This window comes from Oculina patagonica, unplaced genomic scaffold (genome assembly GCF_052425735.1).
Source record: "Oculina patagonica isolate OP01 unplaced genomic scaffold, crgOcupat unplaced1142, whole genome shotgun sequence".
Lineage (NCBI taxonomy): Eukaryota > Metazoa > Cnidaria > Anthozoa > Scleractinia > Oculinidae > Oculina > Oculina patagonica.
The window spans coordinates 1-6615 of NW_027557131.1; the positions used below are offsets into that span (position 1 = coordinate 1).

General features: G+C 37.2%; 1 pseudogene; it reads left to right on the forward strand.

Moving 5' to 3' along the window:
- The first annotated feature begins 4043 nt into the window (after positions 1–4043).
- On the forward strand, positions 4044–5728 carry LOC144639639 (chymotrypsin-like elastase family member 1; annotated as a pseudogene).
- Positions 5729–6615: the final 887 nt, after the last annotated feature.

Consider the following 6615-nt stretch of genomic DNA (forward strand, 5'->3'; position numbering starts at 1 on the left):
AAAAATCTGTAAGAGCGTTTTCAAGTAAATCAAGAATGAAATTTTCAGAAAAACACCGTTTTAATATAAAATAGGCGCCTTAAAATTGTTTCGTATTATTTGAGCAGAGTTTCTCTCACTGAAATATAAATACTTACACCATCAAAGACCATTAACTAAAAGCGAAAGACTTTTTTGCTTTAATTTGTTAAAATATATCGACTGCCGATTGTAAGAAATTATAAGAAAATACCAAAAACTTCATTCTTGATTTACTCTAAAACGCTCTTACAGATTTTCCTAAAATTTTGAGCACAGGTAGTAAATCTACTGTACTTGAACATATCAAAAAATGAATACCAAGTGTCAGTCTAGATTTCGAGAAAACCAAGCTTGTTTGAGAACAAAAGAAAACGTCAATCGTTGCTATGGTAACCGTTGTGACTAAGTGACGGGTAAAAAATTAAAATTTGGTCACATTTGATCGTTATGAAGTATTTCGGCAAAAATCGAACATTGGCTTCCTAGGTAATTTTAATTTTCAAAACAACCACCCTTAGTCTAAAAAACTACATCGAGCCTCCTTAATAAAGTATTTCATTACAATAACAATTAACAGCTAGACCACTGAGAGGCAAATCAAAATCACTAACCAAACAACTAATGTGAAAAATAGATCCATTGTAATTTATTTTTTCTTCGAGTCCTTAAATTAATTGCATCTTGTGCATGTCTGTTTTCCAATAAAAAAACCCACTGATCTACTGGAATAACCTGGCTTAATCAACCTATCGCTAGTAAATGACCCAGCATACTATCGGTTATCGGTTTATGGACCATATTCAATACAGCATTGATCGTACTATCTGAATAAGACAAAGTTAGTGTATTTATTTATAAATTTTGCTCTTTGCCTTTTTTAAATTTAGGAAGCTATCTCTTCATTGAAACATCTTCAACTAGAGTACCCGGTGACAATGCCAAGCTTGATTTGAGTATACCAGGCAGTGGGCCGTTCTGTCTTGCTTTCTTTTATCATATGTATGGGTCATCAATGGGATCCTTAGATGTATTTGATGGAAATCAAAACATAGCTCCACCAAGAGCAGTGACCAGGGAACCAACTGGATAAAAGCTAAAGTTACTATAACATCAAGCAAAGTAAGTTGGTCTAGATCTATCAACTTTAAAAACTGTTATAGACTAACAGCTAAACAATTGGCAGGTCAGATAATTAAAGATTGGTCTATGATCGCTCATTAATCCAAACACATTACTTCCCAATACAGTTTCACCTGCGAGACTGGGCCCCAGAGTATTTCAGTTGGCATTGGAAAATTTCAATGTTTGGTATCTTTATAACAAATTCAGTACCTTACATGTTTGTGAAATTAGATATATGTTAGGTTAAAATGTATATGCATACATTTAAACTAAAAAGTTTGATTGTCTCTCAAGGGGGGGGGGGGGTATTTATTGACGTGTTGAAAAGAATAGGGAAAGTGAAAAAATCGATTTAACTATTAGGCTGTCGTAAAGTTGTGTTTAATAGTGAAATTAAACTAGACAATTTATTCTGCACTATACGGTTATAGAACTAGACCTGGACGCAGGTGGAACACCTGGCCAGGGAGTACAGGAGGGACTGGAGGAGTTTTGCCAGTGGCCTATGTTCCAAAATGGAATTGAAAAGGCTTCCAAGATGACTTAAATTAATAACGTGCTATTATTGAATGGTTTATTGATTTCTTTCTCTCGAAGGTGACTTTTGAAGGAATCCGGGGAAGTTCGTACACAGGTGATGCTGCCATTGATGACTGTCATCGGTGGTACCGGGAGGCTGCGGAGGACCAACCCCTCCACCACCAACACAACCACCAACCCCTCCACCACCTGGTAGGCTATAAGTTTAAATCATCGACACATTTTGTTCACTTAGTGAGTGAACTATCGTCATTTTTTATGCAGTTTGTTACACAATCAACAACCCCTCCACTACTAGGTTAACTATAAGACTGAATCAGCTATAGTATATTTCATTCACTCAGTGAGTGTCTTATCGTCATTATTTATAAAGTTTGTTGCACATTTATGGATGAAAAAGGTAAATATTTTATTTTTTGATGTCGCAAAGCACACGATTGTCATTTTATAACACAAAATTTAAAATATCGCTATGTCCACAATAAACAGTGATTTCACACCAATTTTTTCCCATCCTCAGCTTGCGAGGACAATACTGTGTACGCTGACATTTGCCCGTCCATTGCTTCATGCGGAAACTACTGCAACGATCACAAAGCTTGGGCACAGAAAAACTGTCCGAAGTCATGCAAGATGTGTCCAGGTAAGGTCTCATTATACACACTCAGAAGATGTTATTGAGAAATAGAAGAACACGAATCAACAAAAATGATATACGTTTTCTTGACCAATTATAGTATAAGCTGTTTATTATTGGAGTAATATGCAAAGTAATTTAACAAATTGAGGTGTTGCAAAAATAGAAACCTATCAAAGTTCAATTCATATCTTGGTCACAACACGAGAATATAACACTGAAAACAGATTTATTGACCTCATTTTCTATCAACTGAAGAAAAAAATTACTTGGTAATAAAATTAAGCAGCTGTTATTGCTACCAGCTAACTGGAATAATATTCGTCATGTACAGGACCCTCACCCCCACCCCCAGCTACTTGCGGCAAATCTCCAGTGACGCGCGTTATTGGGGGAGTGGATGCTAAACCAGGAAATTGGCCTTGGCAGGTTAGAACAAAAATATCATGTCAAAGTTACATACGACATAATTCGGAAGACCATTTGGTCAAGGATAGCTTAACGTAGAAGTAGTCTGCTATATATCAGAATACTCATATTCCTGATTGCTTTGAAGGAACAGAACACTGAGACGATGTAAATTTTTTATTGAACTATTTGGATAAAGCTCAAATATTGAGTTGTCTTGCACCAACATTAAGCTATCTTGATTTCATTGGCTTATTAAGCACGGAAACTCTTGTTAAATATATACAAGACTAACAGTTATTATTATTCCCCTTGTATACAGATCAATCTTCTAGGGGGAAGCTCTAAGTCATTCAGTTGTGTGGTGGATCATTAATCACTTCTGATTGGATGGTCTTTGAAGCACATTGCATATCTACTTTGCCAGTAAAACGATATTTTCTTTTTCATCTGTATAAAAGTACTAAAACAAAATGCATCATTGTATAGCAATGTTTGAAGCTAATAATGCAAGTTTTTTGTATGTTTTCAGTGTCAATATAGATTGAATTGTGAACATAGTCATACTTATCAGTTCACTGCATAAAAAAGACTGACCATAAAAGCGTACGTAATATGTCCATTGTTCCAGAAATAACTTGAAAAATCATAACGAAATAAAATATATGGAAACTGGACAGTTAAAGGATAATTTGGATATCACGAGCTGTCGCGAATAGCATTCCCGCAACTGCTTTTACTTCTAATTCTCCGGTAAACTTTCCGGCGGTGTTATCGCGAAAAGAAAAAAAAATCTCCTATGGTCTACATTCTTAAAGATGTGGCCGGATTACCGTAAACGCTCGATTAGAACCTCCCCCACCCCCCTTGGGGCTTAATAGAGGTGGGAGTGGAGGGGGTCTGCTTATTGAAAACCTGAACTGTAGGAGAGGTTTAAAAGAGCAATGCGCTTTAAACAGGGAATTAACGGATGGATCAACATGAAACTACTATAGCCATTATTTTGTTATTTATCTCAAAAACGCCGGATTCTATGGTGTTATATGCCGTTGTGCTTTTGCGTGCTACGCAATCTTATAGAGTGAAATGTCCTAACACCGAGATTATAAATTGAAAGAATAAGCTGTGATTCCATGTCAGGTAAAAGTGAAAATCGTTGACCAGGATTATGTCTTTCTTTCAACAGAACTGCCAGTTATTATACGATCCGTCTTGGTGATCATGACCGACATAAGAACGAGGGAACCGAGCAAGATATTCAGGCTAAGAGAATAATAAAGCATGAGAATTATGGATCGCCTGTCCTTAATAACGACATAGCATTGATACAGTTATCAAAACCAGCCACCCTGAACGCTCGAGTGGGAACGGTATGCCTGCCTGCCCACAACGAAATGGTTCCTACCTCTTCGAAATGCTTTATAACAGGTAAAATCCTCTCTCCAACTCTATCCCTTAATTGTGCTGTAAATAAAAAAGATGGTAAATTTACCATCTTTATTATTTACAACACACTTGATGATTTCGACATTGCTGATCGTAGCAGTATGCAGGACGTAAGTTACATATTAACCTTGTAAATGGCCCAGCTCACCACGAGTCGCTCGCGGATCGTTGCTCAGTTGTTTAGAACGCCCAACCGGTATCTGGGAGAGGCCATGGGTTCGATTCCCGTCGGGACTCAGAATTTTTCTTTGTCCCATGCTCGTGTCATTGTTGAAAAAAATTATTTTCATTCTCTATCCCTTAATGTTTTTAAGGCACTGTGCTTTGAAGGCCCCTTTCATATCGGTTTGCAAAACGATAAAGAGCTCTTTTAACTTTATCGCACTTTGCTCCCTAATTTATCGCAGTAATATATTTCCTTAAATGGAAAATAACAGGCATTCTAATTTTTGCTTGCTTTCAGGGTGGGGAAAGATTAAACATCCAGGTTCTTCACACAACATTCTTCAACAAGCCCAGATGCCACCCGTTACCAAGAGTGCCTGTGCAAACAAATTGGCATCATCGCCGGGTATGTTGTACTTGTTTTATCCACAAATGCTGCAAAAACAACAGCGGCATCAGCCCAATCATCAATACAAGAACATGGAGTAGTGATACTCAGTTAGATCGAGTTAAGCATGATTGTGCTTTTTTTTAAAAAATGAAACTTTTAGCGTGATTTTAGAATAACAACAAAGAACAATAAACGTCGGACACCAATCAGAGGGTCTATAATGAGGTGGATTTCCACTGTCACGTGATTTAACTTTTTGCCCAGACGCTAGACGTGCATGCCTGTCAGTTTAATTTGCGCCCGTTAAGCTTATGGTAAAGTTACGGACCGACAGTGGAAATCACTCGTCCAAAGCCTGGTTAAACACAATCAAACTAACTCATGATTGGTTTATTTTGTTTGCATTTGATTAAAGCTCAAATTATAAAAGAACCAGCAACAAAAAACAAACAAACCAGTTTTTCTTTTTGTAATGATCAAGATTATCATAATGAACAAGAAGCTCACCAAGCGAAAAATTAAGCAAACCAAATCACTTTCAACGGTCGATTGCAAAACCACTCTATTTTAATAAAGTGGTTATATGGATCATTTTTAATAAAACGTCTGATTACTGGCTGCCAGACGCCTTTTATATTATATACAAGAAAAAGCTGATTATCCATCAAGGTGCAATTTTGACCAATAGTGAATTTTAAAGCCCAGAAAAGAGTTCGCAAAGCTCCTGATATTCTAACCGGCTACTTTATTCACAGGTGGATCCAGCCTAAAAATCACCGATAATATGCTGTGCGCTGGCGTCGGCGGAACTATCGCGGAGTGGTTGTCATGGAGACAGTGGAGGTCCTTACGTGTACTTGAAATTCCGCAGGGAACTGGAGCACTACAAGGCGCTGTTAGCTGGGGGCTCTAGACGATGCTCTGCAGCCGAGCGATACACCGTGTTTGCTCGTGTTGCCAAGTTTAGAAACTGGATTGACCAGAAAATGCGCTCTTAAAAAATAATTATGTAAGAAATGGTGGTATATATTACGGGGAATAAAAGCCATTTATCGCTAAAGTGTTGTTTGTTCTCGTTTCGCCGGGTTACGAAGAAGAGCTCACGGCGAAACGCAGAACTCAACTAAACTTGTACAGCGTAATTGATGGCAAATTAACTTTTTATTTAATTATTTGCTGAAATAAAGGAAGGATAAGAGAAAGCTCTTGTTAGTTAAAGATATTATCAAAAGTACATGAATGTTCATTAGCTATCGGCAGTTCAGTGTACTGTTTCCCCTTTCAACTGATGCGTTACGTTGAGATAACAAGTTAAGAAAAACACGGTATATGCAAAGAAGAAACGTGGTAAACTGTAAGTGTTGTGGTTTTACTTTGTGATGTCTACACCAAGGCAGACATTTATCCAGGCACAATATTTGCTCAGATGAAGTTCTTCAGACTTTTCTTTTGTAAATTTTCAATCAAATGCCGACATTCGCGGCTCTGTTTCGCTCATCAAGCGGTCTTTTTGTGTCTTTTATAACGAACCAAACATGTTATGACAACAACGAAGAAACATCAACACACCTTATCACACCGTGATATTTACAAAACTCGGGTGTCATTCCATCTTGATGCAAATACACTCTATTTGAGCAGCCTTGTCAGCGTAGTTCGTTTCTGGTTTTCAATAGCAATACAATGGAAGTAAAATGTTATTTTCTTATTCATGAACTAAACAAACCTAGACAAATAGTCAGAATTGGTGGAAATGTTTCGACAAAAGTACAATGGTCTTTTATTGGCAACTAAGAAGTGATAAATGTTTAAAGTCTGGTGCAAACTCAACATTGACAGTTGTATTATTTTGTTTCTAAATTTCCCTGACAAAAAGCTCCAAAAT